The sequence below is a fragment of the Triturus cristatus genome, chromosome 8 (genome assembly GCF_964204655.1).
Source record: "Triturus cristatus chromosome 8, aTriCri1.1, whole genome shotgun sequence".
Classification (NCBI taxonomy): Eukaryota; Metazoa; Chordata; class Amphibia; order Caudata; family Salamandridae; genus Triturus; species Triturus cristatus.
Genome location: NC_140591.1, coordinates 1,339,147,681 through 1,339,167,220, shown reverse-complemented (window position 1 = coordinate 1,339,167,220; position 19,540 = coordinate 1,339,147,681).

Below are 19,540 nucleotides of genomic sequence, written 5' to 3'. Positions count from 1 at the left end.
AGGACCTGGCCTTCCGGCCCGCCCCATCATAGCAAAAATGTTGAACTTCAGGGACCGTGATGCCGTCCTGCGGGCGGCCAGAGAGAAGGGGGAAATCCGCCACCAGGGTAACTACCTGTCATTCTATCGTGACTATACGATTGCAGTTCAGGCAGGCCGCCGCGAGTTCCTGCCGGCGAAACGACTCCTCCAAAAGCACGAGATCTCCTACTCACTGGCATATCCCGCCAAACTGCGCGTCAACCAGGGTTCCAAGACCCTCATATTTTCGGACGACAGGGAGGCGCTGGCGTTTGCTAAAAAACTGGACAGGTCACACCGCTCTTCGCCCTCCAACTCACAGGCTGCTGCTGCGGACAACCTAAGTGATAACGACTGACCAGATGGATAACCATGTGTGTATGGGTGTTTTTCTTGGACCTTTTGTTCCTCAGCCTCTCAGTTTGAATGGTGACTATTGACTCGAAGCTGTTTCTCAGGCCATTTTGATTTATCTCTTTTGCTGTTGGGATGGTGTTGTATACCTCCTGCTATTTACTCCTTGGTGTCTGCCACTACCAATGGCTTGGCCACCCTGTCTTTCTAGCAGGGGTGTACGCTTAGTGTTGCCATGCCCCCATGGGATAATTCCCATCTTGGACACAGACTCTTCCCTTCCTAGTTGTGGGTCCCTGGGGTGGGTAGGGGTGGTGCCTCAGCCTGATTGGGAGGTTGGTGTGGGAGTGGGGTTGGGGGGATCTTTGTTTTCTTGTTTGTTTTGGGGGTGGGTTTGGGTGGTTGGGTGATGGAGGCCAGTGTTGTGCGACCTCCCAGTGAGGCAACGCTGTTCTTATCAGCACCGGCTCGAGTATCGAGCCATTTCATGTTCTGTTCTTTCCCCTCCTTGGTCCAATTTCCTGCTGGGGGATTGTTTTGTTTGTTTTGTTGCCTCCTTCTGAGGCATTTGTTTTATTTTCAATTGCACTATTTCAATGCAATTCCATTGCTTTTGCACAGTGCGCAGCATTTACGCACAGACTCTGCTCTTCCCCAAACCATCTTTGCTTCTCCACCCAATGACGAAGCACCATGACTGATATTACACTTTGGACATGGAATGTTCGTGGGCTGAATGACCACCGTAAGGTACAACTAGTCCACGCCCATCTCATTCGGTACAAGGTGGACATTTGTTTTTTACAAGAGACACCTGCTACCGGCCACCTCCTCCAGACTCCTTTCCAGACATTGGGGTGGAATTCACTCTTCCTTCTACTCCAACTATTCCCAGGGGGTTTCCATTTTATTACGCAAAGGGCTCCCATGGCAGACCTCTCAAGTGCACACTGATCCTGGGGGGCGTTTTGTGATCCTTCATGGCACCCTACGGGCCCAACCTGCGACGCTCGCTGATTTATAGGGCCCAAACTGCGATGACCCAGACATTTTTGCGTAAGTCTGGCACCACATCTCCTCATTCGGCACTGCAGCGCTCCTTTGGGGGGAGATCTTAACGTAACACTATCCGCTACTCTTGACCGTCTGGAACTCATGCCTCTCACCCGCGTGCAGCTTCACTCCTTAGCTCCAGTCTCTCGGACAATTCCCTGTATGATGTGTGGTGACACGCTCACCCTGCTTTACAGGAGGGCACCTGTGTCTCTGGTACTCGTGGCTGCTGGTCCCGTCTCGACTTGTGGATCACTAATCCGGATGCCTTGGTATGGCTCCCCTGCGTAGATCATATGGCGTGCACTCTCTCAGATCATGCCCCCGTTCACCTCTGCTTCCGTCTCCCACATTCTCCTCACCGTGCCTTTTCCTGGCAGCTTCCCCCTAACGGGTTACGCGATTCGGTCTTCAGTGATGAAATACAAACCGCAATCGTAAACTATTTTGAGCTTAATGTGGGTTCCATGGACTCCCCGTCTACGCTTTGGGAGGGGTTCAAAACTGTCATCCATGGGGAATGTATCTCTAAGCAATCTGGCGTTCTTCGCTCGATCCGCGGCACTCTTGATAGATTGGAGGGGGAAATTAAGGCGCTTGATGCCTCCCATGCCCTGGACCCTCGCCCTGACACTCTGGCCCAGCTGCGGGGGAAACTTCGGAGAGGGTGATCTTCCTGGCAAAACCCTTGCCAACATTCTCTGCCAGCCACGGGTGGGATCCTACATCACAGCCCTCCGGGACAGCGGCCCCCGATCGCACCACCTCCCCTGAGGAGATTAAAGTGCGCTACACTACTTTCTATGCACAACTCTATACGCCCGGAATGGTGCCACCGTGTGAAGTACTCGACCAATATTTCAACCCCCTTCAGCTTCTTTGGCTTGGCAATTCCCATCGGGAATATCTCGATGAGCCCTTCTCTAAAGAAGAGATCCTCATGGCAATCAACAGCATGCCAGGTCACAAGGCTCCCGGCTCGGACGGCCTGCCGGCTTCCTTCTATAAAGCTTTTGCCCCACTATTTGTTCCTCATTAAGCCTTCATGTATAATGAATCTTTCGAAACAGGTTTGTTTCTCCCGTCGCTGCACGAGGCAGTGTTGACTTTGCTCCTCAAACCTGATAAACCACCTGACCAGCGAGACTCATATCATCCCCTATCCCTCATCAATACAGATAATAACATTTTTGCCAAATTGCTCGCTTCCCGTCTCCTACCCCTCATGCCACTCGTCGCACGCCCAGATCAGTCCGGCTTCATTCCCAGTCGCGTGACCTCTCACAACCTCCGGACTATTTTTTCCGTTATCCATCAAATTATCCGGCGCTCCCGGCTGTGGCCGCCCTTCTCGACGCCACCAAGGCCTTCGACACCTTGGAGTGGCCCTTCCTGTTTTATCTCCTCCCCCGGTTGGGCTTCAGCCCAGTTTTCTTACGTAAAGTGCAGCTTCTTTATACTCTGCCAACTGCCCATCTCCCCATTAACGGACAGGTCTCTGAGTCCATTCCCATCGGGCGCGGTACTCGGCAGGGTTGCCCTCTCTCCCCCATGCTCTTTGCTATTGCCATGGAGCCCCTCGCGGCTCGTCTCCGGCAACACCATACCCAGAGAGGCATTGGTTTTGTGGCTCACGCTTTGCTAGTCTCCATGTATGCGGATGACGTCACTCTCTATGTCTGCCATCCCCAGGAGAAATTCAGCCCACTGGTCCGTGAGGTGATTGCCTTCGGCGGCTACTCCGGAATCCAGGTCAACTGGAGCAAGTCAGTACTATTTCCCCTTACGGATGCTACAACACCCTTTGTTCCCAACTACCCCTTTGTGTGGGCATCGGAGCCCACTAGATATTTGGGCATTTGGTTGAGAAGGGACGTTGATGAACTTTGGAAAGTTAACTCCGGTCGTGCTATGAACTGGTTCGAGTCTAATATTCCTCTCTGGAACCGGCTGCCACTCTCCCTGGCTGGGCACATCGCTATCTCCTCAATGGTGGTACTTCCAAAGTTTTTATACTTATTTGTCAATATTCCCATCCCTTTAACCGCTCACTTTTTTGCAAGATTCGCTCTCTGCTCATTACCTTAATTTGGGCTGGTCGGCATCCTCGCATTGCCTACAGTATCCTCACTCTTCCAATGTAGCGTGGCAGGCTTGGCGCCCCAGATTTCAAGCTGTATGCTCTCAGTGCTCAAGCCAGTTTCCTTCACTTTTGGCATCACCCCACTCCGTTTCAACCTCACGTCACAGTAGAGGCTGACCTCACTACCCTGTGGCCGCTCATGACTGCTCTATTCACCCGCCTAAACTCCTTCGTACTGAAATAGATGTGGTTGAGACTCTGTGCTGGGCATGGGACGGACTTCGCAAATTTTCTCGCTCTGAAATGCTTTCTGCGTAAAATATGACACACGCACATCATCCCACCTTTCCTCCCCTTCATTCTTCCGGGATAATCAAACACGCTACTCATCTGGGCCTCTCTACAGTCTCGGATCTCTACTCTGGGGACACATTTTTTCCCTCACCGCTGACTCTGGCCCCATGGATACTCTGTTATATTATCAACTCAGAGCTATCTGTAGGAAGCTTCATCCCACATTTCCCCAGCCCCCGCCTTCAATGGCCTCTCTCGACTTTCTTTATACATCCTCCTCTCCTAAAAAACTGGTCACAAAAATCTACGTCTACACGCTAGCAGCATCTCCCATTTCCACTGACTGGGCGCGCGTGACCTGAGGCGATGACCTGGGAGCTGAAATCTCCGAAGCCGATTGGTTATACTGTTGTAATCAAATCAAACGCCTATCCCCAAACTATCGTTTGCGCCTTATCCATTTCAAGTACCTCCATCGGCTATATCGGACTCCCGCCCAACTCTATAAGCTTGGACTGATTGCCAGTGATAGATGCCTGTGCTGCTCTGCGCCCGCCGCTGACTTCTCTCATCTCGCCTGGCTGTGCCCCCGGGTCTCGGCATATTGGCGAGAGGTATGCGCTGCAATTTCCACAATCACCTCGTCTCCGATGAAGCCTGATTCCATGCTCTGCCTCTTAGTCTTTGTTAAATTTTGCGCGGATGGCACCCGTCGCTTGACTGCCATGCTGCTGGTCCTCGCGAGGCGCAGGGTCACCATGTGCTGGGGCCGCAGGCCGGCCCCCAAGGTTGCCCTCTGGTTTGAGGACACTTCTCGCTGCCAAACTCTACTGGCTGAGTTTTGGGACCATCAAAGTAGAAGTGAGAGGGACCCCTTTAACCAACCAGGGGAATAGGGTACTACTGTCTAGTAGAAAAAGAATTTCCGTGGTGAAATGTAAAAGATATATTTTTTACATAGAGAAACTAGATTGTTATATTCAAAAACACAAACATAAGCCCATGTGATAGAATATATACAATATTAGAGTAAATCATGCCACTTTAAAATTTGTAAAAAAATCGTCTTTTATTAAAAAAAGCAATTAAAAACAGACATAGACAATCTATGATCATACCACAAATGCATCTGTTACTAAAACATAAAAATATCATATAGGCTTAAAACAGACCATATTTCATTCAGAAATGCAGCTTATACACAATAATAAACGGAAATTTGTGTTAAAAAAAAGAGGGGACCACAGCAGCTACGCCTGACTTCTATATTGCAACAAACATTAAACAGAGAGACAAAGACAGTATAATTTGTCATTAGATAACACATCCGTTTATAACTTTAAAAAAGCTTTTCCTACATACAATCTATTCATTCTGTATCTATAAGAAAAGCTGTTCCCACAGTTTGTGTTTTAATGCAGTGTAGACGCGTTTTGATGGTTTTGTCTAATAGTCCATCTTTTTCAAGACACAAACATCGTCTCTCTTGTTATGGGCACTGATTGGTTGCCGTTGTGATAAACTCCTTATATCATTGCTTGATATCCCCAAGTTCGTTGATTTTCTATTTCTTCTTTATCATTTGATCAAATATCTCTCCATAAATACTTTGAAACTCGCCATATATTCGGAATTCAATTTTCGTCTACAACTTCAATCAGGCGAATCACCTCTTGTCAAGAGGTTTGGGCTTTTGTTAAAAGACACAGCCCCTAATGTCTTATCTAGGCGAGGCGGATTGATCTTGTTTACAGTATCGTCCTCCACCTCTCTTTAGAGCTTCACACCGTATTATTTTACAAACCGCTTCGCCTGTCGTTTTTTTCTCATTACAATAATATATGGGAAAAAAGTGACCCCTCCTGGTCTCGATATTTATCCCTTTCTTAGCCACACAGTGTAAAATCGAACGGGTTCCTCACGTACTCCTGACCGCCAGCTGGCGTTTTAGTAACAGATGCATTTGTGGTATGATCATAGATTGTCTATGTCTGTTTTTAATTACTTTTTTTTATAAAATATGATTTTTTTACTAATTTTAAAGTAGTATGATTTACTCTAATATTGTATATATCACATGGGCTTATGTTTGTGTTTTTGAGTTTTGGGACCTCCAACCTGACAGATCTTGTCCCATTGATATTTTGGGGTCCGCTTCTAACCTACCTCTTGAGTCAAGAATCACAGCGCCCTGCGACCTCTCCCGCACTCCCCGCCGGTGCCCCGCCCGCGGCGGCTGCCAGTGTAGGTCCATGAGCTGTCTCTCCGCTGCTCCCATCCCCCTCCCCCTACACCCCCTGCCTTTCTGCCCTACTGAAGACACTCTTTTCTGATGTACATTTCACTCCCCCTGTGCTTACAGGTTACTGTCCTCTAACATTGTCCCCACTATGCCTCAAGTTTCTGATTGCCTTTAATGTATTGCATTGTCATGCGGTGCTTCATTCATTGCAATGGTGGAATCTTGTAATTGTGCTGCACAATTTTTTCTAAATAAAGGTTTTCTTGAATATAAAAAAAAATAAAAAATTGTGACCAGTGCAATAACACTGAAAAACAATGAAGAAATGTCAGATGGGGCCACATACAACAGTCTCCCTTCAAGCTGGGTAAAGTCTATCAGCTAGCAATTCCATTCATGACTAACAGGTGAAGAGTCCCACCTTGGATCTAGACAAGGCAGGGAAAATACACGCAGAGCTTACCTCAATACTGGTGGATGTATTTTTCCCATTTGTGCATATTAGGGAAAATAGCCGAAACAAATGCGCCTGGTTCAATGATAAGTGTCATAAGGCCAAGCGGGACCTTCTGGATGCGGCAAAGGCGAAGGACAGGCCACAAATTAAACTTTCTAGGGTCACGTACAAACGGACCACCCAGCAGGAAAAAAAAAATGGGAACTAGAGAGGCGGGAAACTCTCAGGATTGCCCTGAATTATAAAGATCTGAAAACTTTTTGGGCAATAGTGAGCTCGGACGACAGGGAAGGGAGATCGGCCATTGATCCCAATATAGCGCCTGAAGCCAGGGAGACTCAGTTTGGCTCATTGTACTCCTCCAGGGATGGTGAGCCTGTTAACATTGTTAGTTCTAGCATGGCACCGGAGTTCCACCAGGCGGGGGACATGGAGATTACCATGACCGAAGTGGGAAACGCTACTAACAAGCTTCACCGTAATAAAGCGCCAGGTCTAGACAAATTAACGAGGGACCCCTTGGTGAAGAACCCAAAATATGGGTCCCATACTTGTGTGCCCTAATTAACGCCATCCTGAAGGGCATGGGTCCCCCCAATATCTGGGCTGAGATAGTTCCCATATTTAAAAAAGGCTGTCCCCTCTCACCCTCCAACTACAGGCCGATCAGCCTAATTGATATTACCCAAAATCTTTTCAGCCGGGTGCTTCTGGACCACCTTCAGGGTTGGCTGGAAGAAGAACAGATATTAAGTCCCTACCAGGCCGGCTTCAGAACAAAAATGTCAACCGCAGACCAGATATTCAGATTACAACTACTCTTCTGGGAAACAGTGACTATAGAGGGTGGCAGCCTCTATCTAACATTTGTTGATTTGAAGTTGGCTTTCGACCTTTTTGCACAAGTACGATGCGGAAAATATGGGGAACTCACTTCCCGTTTTCCTGTCCAAAAAGGGGTACGGCAGGGATGTGTTTTAGCCCCTACTTTATTTTGTCTTTTTATCAATGGTCTTATTGACCATCTAAACGTAGGGGACAATGATGCCCCCAAGTTAGTCTATGGGAAGGTCCCTGCGCTGATGTTTGCAGACGATACCCTGCTACTTTCAAAAGCACCAATGGGTATCCAGCGTACTCTTGATGGCTTCGCAAATTTTTGTAAGCTACGAGGGCTGGAGATCAATCTAACAAAAAACAAATATTTGGTCTTCAACCCTCCTAACATGACCCGTCCAAACCCTTCTTTACACGGCATTCCTCTGGAAAGAGTGAAGATATTTGATTATCTGGGAGTTACCCTGTCAGAGCACTTTGAATGGGGGCCGCAGTTGGACAAAGCAAGACTCAGGCTAATCCAGACAGTGGGTCGTATAATGAAACTGCACAGAACCTCAGTTTTTAAACCAGACATCCCTGTGGTGGAAATCTATAAAGCACAAGCAAGGGGTGCCACATTATATGGGGTGGAGTTGTGGGGGCAATGCCCTACCAACTTAAATCCTCACAGTTAAATATGATAGTGAAAGGCACAATACTATCCCTATTATCACATAAACCTAGAGTATAGTTTAGAAGGAAAAAACATTATTCTTAAAATACTGCCCTCACACACTTTGCAGTGTCATGCTTCATCATTGGGCCGCGTCGAACGCCCCCGTGCAGACCAACACAGTGGGCGGAGCGCAATGTTTTTTGTAAGATGAAGAATAAAGTGGTGAGGAAACGGAACAGAAAAGGGGTTTGACAAAATAGAACAAATAGTGTCTAAAGAAAACAGAACAAGGACAATATTCCCTAAAGGAGGGACCACAAAAGTGCAGACATATATATTAAAACTGTCTAGGAGGGGACTTATTTAATTTTTATTCCTGTCACCCCCTGGCAGGGTTAAAAATAACTGGTCGGGATTTTATTAGGGGAGGTAAAAGCCCCTAAATCCCTGCTGCTATTACCAACATGTTTCTGCCCAAATCAAACGCTCATAAGAGTCGTGCAGGCATTCATCAGGGTGTTGGTCCCTTGGTTATTTATCTGGGTCTACCCCCAACTAGGGGATTCGTTACCTTCTATTGAGAAGCGGCCAGTCGCCTTTACTACTTCAGTACTCTGAATGGTTTCCGAGAGTGAACAATTATCTGAAAGAGAGTAGAACATATTTTATCGTTCCACTCATCTACACCCCCTTGCATTACTTTAAAAATAAGAATTACCCTCACATCTCTAATGCCACAGATCGTCATGTCTTCCCAAAAGTGTTCACCACATAACACCCCCCCGTGAGAACTGTTATTCATCACACAGGTCAAAGACCCCACGAATTCATTGTACACGTAACGTGATGGAAAACGATGTGAAGCCCCACACCACAACACCACGAGTGTACAAGTCTTTGTACACATTCAGTCCCCAACATCATGCTGTTAATTATTCGTACATGCTGGTTCTGCTAGATACGAACCAAAATAAAGAAGGACTTACAAGGGTTTATTGGAAAGATATATTAAATAATACTGACTGTAATTTTAATCATAAAGGAATGATCCCACTCGATCCTCTGCGCGCTACATAGAACACTGACAACTTGCAACCGCTGTGCACAGAACAGACTTTAGAATTGCTCTGACAGATTCATAAACCAAGATGGCACCTCAAAGAATTCAGAGGTGTGTGGGTTTGAATTCCCGTCCACGACCTGCTTTTGGAACATGCGGCGGTGCATCAGTCAATGATGTAGTTCTATTACGCACACCATGCACACGAGAGACCATGGGGGCTCAGCAGTTACTGCTGAGATCAAATTTACGGCACTGTGGCAAAGAGATTGAGAATTAATGGAGGGTAAACATTCATTACTCACGCAGAAGGTCTTTTTTAAAAATAAAAAAAAGCCCACAATTGCTAAAATGTCAAGAAGAGAGCAGCTGGCAGTGAAGCAGTGCTGGGGCAATTCGACCTCTAAATTAGATTATTGGCATGAAAGAGATTCCACAGGTACGCAGTAATTTGAATGCGCAACCATGCTTTATATGACGCTTTACAGCAGTTCCCACCTGTGTGCCTTTTATGCATCTTAAACAAATGATGACAATTGTACGACCAATGTGTAGGGCAAAGAAATAAATTCCAATCAGCATCTTGTTTAGAACTCTCACAATGCTCCACTTCAGTAATGAATGTTAAGGGTCATTATATTTAATCTCTCCAGACTGCTAGCCGTGGCATTTTTATATGAAATCGTCAGTTACGTAACTTTGCTTTAAAGGCCTTTCTCTACATTAAATCTACTTTTTCAGGTACTTCTTTCGTTGGGAAATGAAACGCTGAAAAGCAATGAACATTGTTTTGGTGACCTTTGTTATGTTACATTTGAAAGAAAACAGGAATATATGATTTTAGACAGGTTTTTTCACAAACATTAAATACTGTATAACCATCTACTCTGATCTGCTCGATCAACCCTTTTACATGGTTGAGGCTAGAGATATAATTTCTTCATGCCGTTTGTCACGTTATTTAATTGCACTGTTTAAGTTTAGAATTATACTTTTAGACTGCATTTGTGATTTTTTTCGAAAGTCTAGATATTATTTTTCCAAGGTAACATTTCAGGTAATCATACATTTAACAAGAATATCGAGAACACACACGGCCATATAATAAACCTTTCTGCCGTTTAATTCAAGACCTAAGAAAAAGCCTTACTCCACATTTGCTACTATTAACAAACAATTGCCAATCACGATAAAGCCATTGGCTAAAAATAAAATTCACTTAACTCACTTCATAACAGCATGAATAACTCAGAAGAAATGTTTTTTTTAAGCGTTCTGTGACTGACTTGGCTGAAAAACAATGAAAATGCTAAAAAATCAGTAATGCCAGATATAGGCTTCCTACTAATCTGTCTAGAGAAAATAGATAAAGTAACTGTCAAACTGGAGTATGAGTCTGCAGCCACCAGGACAAGTCACGCCATTGGTAAATTCAATGAACACTTCTCTCTGCAAGTGTATGGGAGAAGGAGTGGTGGTGCCAGTGCATAATTGTGTGTTCTTTTTTTTTTTTTTTAAAGTTCACATTTCTTTTATTAAGAGGTCTCAACCCACTTTCACCACTGGCTCAGGCTATTAATTGATTCAAAGTCTCAAGATATTGTGACCGAGGCAGTACTTTGGGTTCGGCTGACACCTGGGCACTTAATGCAATCAGCCACGTTACTATTTCAGTCCCATTTGGGTTACATTATAAATATTTATTTTTGATGAATACTTAATAGTTTCGGCTTCAGTCTGGCACCACATATTTTTAAAATATGACTTAGTGGATCATTCGACCACAAGGTAGTGCAAAGCTCTTACATAATGTCAATTTTATACAGTCAGAGGAAAAACAGACCTTATTTACCAGGCTGTTTCATTTTAATGTTTGACCCTCGTGACTGCCCCCCATGGAAGAAGTCTAGGGTGACCAGACCCCTAAAATATGTGTCGGTGGGGCCCACCAGTCACCACCACCACAAATTAAGTACTAGTTAGTGGGTTGGATTTGACAGGAACTAAGTCGCCCCAAGGAAGCTGTTTCTAACTGCACTCAGTGAGGAAAGACTGGTTGGTCTATGTGAACCATGGGCACTCTGTCAAATACCAGTCTTAGGTAGGTGTCAACTCTCACAGCGGGGCACTCCTACTGGAGCACTCTATAGTGCGATATATATGGGCAGCAACTGATCTCGTTCATTTCCGTGAAGCACCACCCATGCAAACTACTCCAATGCCACTAATGGATCCAGTAATAGCCAGTCTGCTTTACCACGCCTCACAATACAACATGTATATTTCAATTAATTGTGGTTGGTATAATAAAACATCGGTGGAACACCCCATCCATCACAAAATATAAAAACAATTTTTATACTGCATACGAATACCAGAAGCACGTTTGTGCATACATTCTAAAATAAATGAGCAAATATCATTCAAATATTTACATGACACACATAACAACAGTCTGGAACAGTATCATAAATTTCAAACCTGATAACAATTCACTCCAACCTTTGCGTTCTGGGTGACCTCAACATTTGGTTTGACAAACCCAATATGACCCATCGAAAAACAATAACCACTGGCCTATACGCAGTGAACCTGTATCAGATTGTTCACAAACCCACACACATGGCTGGACATATCCTAGATGTCATTTTTGCTAATACTGAACTAGTTACCTTTAAACTATAACTCCAGTCACATGGTCAGACCACCATTTGCTTGCTTTCCAACATAAAGCAACACTAAGCAACTCACCTTAACCTGCCTTACATGCATGCACCTATCGACCATGGAACAAACTCAAATTAGGACACTTATAAACACAATTAACATCCAGAACAGATCTGGAAACAATAATTTCTGTTTAAAAATTATATGAGTGGCTACAGCAAGCTTTTGACATCCCAATACCACTCAAAACCAGAACAAAAGAAAAAAAGCGCCTTGGAGAAATATAAAGATTAAAGACATAGAACAACAAATTCGAAAGCTGCAACGTACCTGGCTCAAACAAGACAAACTTCACCGACAGAAAATTAACAGAATATTCAAGTCAGCTGTTAAAAAAGCTAAGAAAAGGTACTATTTAGACAGAATTCAAAATTCTAAATATGCAAATAAAGCATTCTATAAAATACTCAATGAATTTCGTAAACCAAACAAATAATTTATCAAAAATATTTTTACATTAATATGACATTTTACAAAAACACAAAACGATAAAACTGTGCAAAACACTAGCAAAAACACATCTAAATATACCAATATTTCAGAAACAACTCTATACTTAACTTTTGAAGATGCATCCTGAACCACCCCACCCTCAAAATCCTTACAAATCCTTAAAAAAGGACTTAACTGCTCCAACGAACAGCAGCATCTAATTGAGACACAAAATAACACCAACAGACTGCAAAATAGAAGGTAGAGGCCACCAAATGAAAATTACAAAAGAATCTCCCCATTGAAATTATTGGGAAATATATTAAAAATATGGGGGGGGAAATGCAATACATTGAAAAAAAAATTAAGCATGTCAAACATTGTTGTAAAGAATGTCACAAAAACTGTAAAGTATAAATTAAATACTATTATAAAATATATAACATTATTTAATATATACTACTACAACATGTATTAAAATACAGAAAAAATGCATTTTCAAAAGTTAATAAATGAATAAAAATTGTAATCAATAAAAAACAATTGAAAATTTTCATTATTCAAATATTTTAAATGTGATGTACTTCTGTTTTTGTACAGTTAAAAATTAACAAAAAGTGTTTTATGTACTTAACTTTGTAATTGCTTTTATTTTTACTTTAAAAATACCTTTGTTAAAATGTAAAACTACAAAAAACATACAATTGTAAAGGATAAAAAAATGAAAAATACATGTGACATCTTTTTATTATATTAAATGTAACAAATTCTTACACTAAAGGGGTGACATTTACCATTCCCACTCCAATCTAAAACAATTTGGGGAAACTGCTGGACACTAAAGGAGCAACATTTCTTATTCCCACTCCAATGTAAACCAACTTGAGGTAGGTGTTTGACACTGAAGGGGTGACATTTACTATTCGTACTCCAATCTATACTAATTTGGGAAAAGGCGTTGAACACTGAAAACTTCAAATATTTTAAATCGAGTTCAAATGAAAACGTTCTACTTAATTATGATCAAATAAAATAAAATAAATAATTACACAATGAATACTACACATTGTAACATTACAGTAAATTACAAAATTGCCAAAACTATTGCAGTAGAACACACATATTTAAACTACTAACACGTATATAAAAATGTGTATTTAAAAATAAAATATGTATCTGATACATTTTAATAACATTCTAAATATCTCCTACCATTCATACACTTTAAAAAATACAATTACATAGATTTCAAATAACAAAATTATCAATAAATATGTTAAGAAATATATTTAAATTTTCCAAAAATGAAAAATTCCCAAAAATGTATTAAATTCCATTTAAAAACATAATTAAAAAATACCCTTCCCAACCTTATTACCTAATAACCCAACACCCTGCTACGAACAACACTTGCCAGTCACTTGTATTCTAATATAGAGTGCCAATACTGAAATATTATCTTACAAGTTTGCTTAGGCTTAAACTGTTTCCAAAACTATAATTTTGCAATTTTAGCAGTTACGTTTAAACCTATATGTTTCCAGACAGAAATTTAAAGCATCTGATTGGTTCTGTAAACCTTCCAGTAAATTTCAGTTATTGCATACAAGCACCTGGCCTGTTATAAATATATGACCATTACTTATTTGAAACGAGGTGCTTATATACATATCTGCTGTGGATTGGAAGAGGATATGTATGCGCTATAATAATTGATAATTTATTTAAAAACTCTATCACCAGAAATACTGGCCCTGATTATGATGATGTCTGCACAACACCGTATTGCTCCGGAACTGCCTGACCATAGGTGGTTGGTCCCAAACTTGCAATTTGGATGCGACCACCCATCGGGCGGTCAGACACATCCATTTCATTATGGCAGCTTGTGCAGCGGGTGGAAAAGGCCTGAAGCACAAGCTGTTATAGTGAAAGGGATGTTTATAAACTGCCCTGTACCATGTGGCAGGCACCTCACAGTGCCTGCCACGTGGTGCAGGGATGTTTTGGTGGGCACCGTATGTGGCATCCAGGCCAAATCGTTGAAACCAGAGGGGAGGGGGCCCTGCTAGTGGCCATGTTCCAACAGCCTTTCCATGTCAGAAAGGCTAACATGAAAAGGCTCTCTGAAAATTACATCATAATCCTGACAGCAGAGCCACCGTCAGTAGGGGATTATGGTGTCTTTCCGATGCACCGAAGGACTGCTTGAGCCCGTCTGAAGCGCCACGGATGGTCCCTCCACCTGATGTGTCCACCCCTCCGCATCGTAATGTGACACGTGGACCACAGGTGCAGATGTTTGTGGGTCTGACACTGACATGCCATTGATGTCGGACCCACCAACATTGTAATCAGCCCCACTATGGTGAATTAGTGGTCCAATCTGCCTTCAGTTGGTGAAAGCAAACTTTGCATCAGTTTCACCACTGATTTACTCAACTAAATCTTGCCCCAGAAATTTAGCAGGGTCAATAAACTAAATTAAGATGGATATTCAGAAATTTGATGGGGAGCTTATGATCCACAAACTTTTCACTAGAAGCAGGGTACCACTGTAGAGATACATACTGGCTGTACAAGTGAACATATCAGAATGACAGTTTTATCTAAATTATTTGAGTAAACCATTTCTCCCAAAGTCGTTTTTCTGCCTCAAGGACTCAATTGCCTTTATGAGTTACACTCCGAAAAAGATGCAGATGTACATTTTTTTTAAAAAGCCAACATGCATAATGGCATTTTTATTTGCTACAGGTACCTCAATTTAAAATTCTTTTCAGCCAGTTCTGCAATTTAACTTCTAGCAATCATTTTTCTTACCAAAATGAGGTTCGAGGAAAATTAGTATAATGCTCATATCAATACCATCAACTACTTTTATGGTACTTTATACTTGAGCAATCAACAATAAACAGCCATGCCACTCGGATCTTGCCTGGTTGAATGTTTTTGTATGTAAGCGCATGTACGTAGAAGATTGTGGCGCTAACTAAAACAGCAAAACTTCTAAAATAACCTAAAACTACTTGGTGGAAAGAATACAGTTTTTAATTATTCTATAGTCATGTTTTAACTACTTTATGATCTTTAACAGGCTTGTTGTAGCTCGTAAAGGGGAAAGAGGGGAGTTCAACAACTAAGCTGCAGTAATTGAGATAGCTTTCTCCCAATAACTTTATAAGATCTTCAAAATATAAAAAGATGCTGTGGTGTTAAATGAAGTGTACTGAGGAAATGGCGTAAGTTAAACGTTTCAGTTAGTAATGTAGGATTGTCTCCAAATGTACCCACAGGGATAGGATAATGAATACAAAATAGCGAGGATTAACCCTGAGGTCTTCATATGCAATTTTCTCATTTCAAATTTGTGGCTAACTAATGGAATTATAGCAAGCATTAATCTGTCCCTGTAAACTTCCAATTGAATGATTAAACAAAGTCAACATAAATAAAGAGAAAATTGATTTTTAAATGGCTGAAAAATCCTCTTGTTTAAACTAATAAAATACATTCACTATACTTTGTTCTTACTAAGTTAATAAAAAATGAGTAGCACCAAAGATAACCACAATAAATATTTTAAAAAACATATGAAACAAAAAATATTAATGAAACTGTTGGAGAACGATCACCATCTTCAATAGAAAGGATACAGTTGACAATTCATATACATGCTCCATAAATGGTAAACTACCAATGGTTTGTTCCACTTTGTCAATATTCCTGAAGCATCATCATGACTACGGGCATTACCCTTAGTAGAAAAAGCTCATCACTGGCTGGAAATGTTTTAATCATATATGAATTACTTAACAGAGCCCTGTTTACCTTGTCTCAACCCATACATACTTAATTTCATAAGAATTAATCTATGCTAGCATGTTTGCTTTAAAAAAATGTGTGACTTCTTGGTGCATAACAAAGGGGATCCACAAGCATTCAAACGTTTTTTAAATCTATTTCATATTACAAGGAGAACCACCATCAAGAGCACCAATTCTAACATAATTAAATCCTTTCCAATTTTCAAGAGAAAATACTAAATTAATAGTAATCAATCTCAACTAGTATATTTTTATTGAAATAACTCCAAACAAGACATTTATGCAGACATTTCCTCACTGGTTGTACATATCACAAAATAATAAAATATTGAATGTAACTCTATTATATTACATAGAGTGATATGCTAACAATCTGGGCAGCCGCGTTCTGCACCAACAACAAGCATTGTAAATATTTGTCAGGCCAAATGCATGGAATTATTGTCTTAGTCAAACAAATTCTGCACAAATTTAGATGGGAGGGTTGTGGTCTCTAATGTGTGCCCAAGATTTCCAAGCCCAGTCGCTCAATGGGGCTACAATAGTAAGTATGACAATATTTTTTGAGTTACGTTTCACGAAGTTGGATAGACATCCACCAACCAACTACTGAATGGCATTCGCTCAATACATTTGAGGTTTGAGAACTGGATTTACAAAACATAGAATGATAAAGTGCAAGGATGAGCAGTGTATGATCTGTTTGCATGAAGAAAAAAGCTCCAACCTGTTTAAATAATGCGGACTCGGTCTCCTGTACACATTAAACAAAATGGGGACCGGATGGAGCCTTGTACAATGTTGCCAGGTTTCTTGCTTACTGAATCAGAAGGTGATAATACTATTGCAAGTGCCCTATTGGATATAAAGTATTTGATCCATTCAAAGACAGCACCTAACAAGCAAACATTAGTGAGAATTTGTCGGAGGATATGGTGAATGATGCCAAATAATAGATCTAATAAAATCATTACACCAAACGCATTGACATCTACACACATTCATAAGTTATCCAGTGCTGATAATATCACCAGCTCCATGCTATGCACTGGGCAAAACCTGGATTTGAATGCATCCAGAATGCATTTGTCACTGCGTGAAGCTGTAGCTTAGCGATCAGCAGATAAACGGCGGTGGTTTTGTTTTGCTTGCTTGTGCTAAGTTTGGATCTCTAACAGTCATAGCTTTACTACTGATGACTTCCTCTTATCAAAAATGTCCTGAGTTAATTAAATATTATGAATAGAAAGAATTTCAATTTTAAAATAATATCAAAAACGTGGCTACTAATTTCAAGCCAATTCTCCCTTCTAGCTCAATAAACCCACTCTTTAACCCCTTCGCTGCCAGGCCTTTTCCCCCTCCTGTGCCACGCCCTTTTTTGGCTATTTGGGGTAGTGCACGCTGAGGCCCCTGGAACTTTTTGACCACATAAGGTATCCACGCCAAATTTGCGTCCTTTTCTTCCAACATCATGGGGATTCTGAGGGTACTCAGGGTTTGTGGATTCCCCTGGAGGGGTCACAGAAATGAGCCAAAATACAGCAAAATGTAGGTTTTTTGGGGGAAAATGGGAAAAACGGGCTGCTAATGAAAGCATCTGGGTTTTTCCCTGCAAGTGTTATCAAAAAAGGGGTTGTGGGGCTGAAATCACCATTTCCCCAGCTTTTAGGGGATATCAGACTTTTGTCAGAAACCCAACATTTTTTACACAGTTTTAGCATTTTTCTGGGACATAGCCTATTTTTGCTATTTTTTGTGCTTTCGACCTCCAGTTAATGGTAGAAATGGGTACAAAAGCAATATAGGATCCTGGAAAGCTATACATTTTGGAGAAGTAGACAAAATTCTGAATTCAGCAAGGGGTCATTTGTGTAGATCCATCGAGGTTTCTTTATAGAAACTAACAGTTAAATATAGGATAAATTGAAAATTTGTTGAAAAAAAGCGCCTTTTGTGTCAACGTTTTCACCTGTAACTTCTTCTTTCAATTTCAATTTCAAAAAGCTTTATTCGATTTTCAGAACAAAATCCTAAAAGCATACATTAAAAAGTGCAATAAACATTAAGTACAGTTAAAACAGTCACCTGAGTTGGAAATATTATTAAAAAATCTGTCATGTGTAGGTCATAAAAGTTTATTTAAGAAGAAGCTAGTATTCCTAAAAAACAGCAGAGTCTAAAATATAGGGTTAATACTCATAGTGATTACATTTAGTTTCGAAACCTGATGGCCAGTTTTAGAAAGCTAGATACAGCATAAATAACAGATTTATTTTCTAGCTGTAGTAACCTGGTTATAGCTGATCTACACGTGCGAATACCCCAAGCCTTTAAAATTGGTTTCAGAAAAGCCCCCCTTGGCACCTGATAAAATTTACAAATTAAAATACAGTGAATATTTGATTGAGCAGAAATATCAACACATGGGCATACTAAAATTTCGTTTGACCAATTATTACAATCTGGAAAGGCGATCAAGCGAAAAAAAGTGCCTAGTCTAAAACGGGTCAATCACATTCGAGCATAGCAGCTTGACTGAATCGAAAGGTACCCTTGAAGCCCTTCATGAATAGTGATTTGCTGATATCCAATGACTGCGGTTTTAGTTTTTTCCAGATCCCACCTAATATTAGTTAGATGGTTGAGGGCCAGCTTTTTTAGCATCTTTCTGGACACCGTTTCCATACTTGATGGCCTCGCAAAAAACTCTGGATGTCCGAGCTCAATTAGCATGTTCTTTACATAGGTGAGCCATTTGATATTACTTATTCCATCAAGTTTAAGACAGTCAGTGATTAAATCTCTATTTAATGAAGTCTCAGGGGTGACCCATACTTTGTGCCACAATAATATGGGCGCAATTTTTATGACATCCGAAATGTATGATAGACCCAACTCAATATGTAAAATATAGGTAGCTAATGATTTGGGGGCCCCCAGTAGATAGCGAAGGAACTGATTTTCAGTTTTTTGTATTAGTTGTGGGTTTTCAATACCCCAAAGGCCAGACCCATAAGTGGCAGAAGAGATACATTTTGCTTTATAAATTAAAATCAGTTCTTTCACAGGTCTGCCCCCTAGTTTGGCCGCAAAATTTTTCAGAGCGCCTATTGCCCGGGTGAAAGCTAGATGTCTGGCATTTAATGCTGCATGCCGGTTTCCCTTCCTATCAAAATTTATTCCGAGGTAGGAAAATCGATCCGTGGTCTCGATCCTCCTGCCATCGAGGAAGATTGGACAGGGTGCTTTCTTTGTCCCGGGACCGCATGCCATGGTATATGTTTTTGTAGTGTTGACTTTTAACCCTCTGTCTCTCATACAGTTAGCGAATTTCAGGACGGCCCTCTGTAAGCCAATCCTAGTTCGAGACATAATAGCGGCATCATCAGCATATAAAAATAGTGGCGCTGATGTTCCCAGGATAGTTGGGTAATCGTACTGTGACTCCCTTAGGTGTTGACCGATGGAATTTATATATAGGGTGAAGAGAAG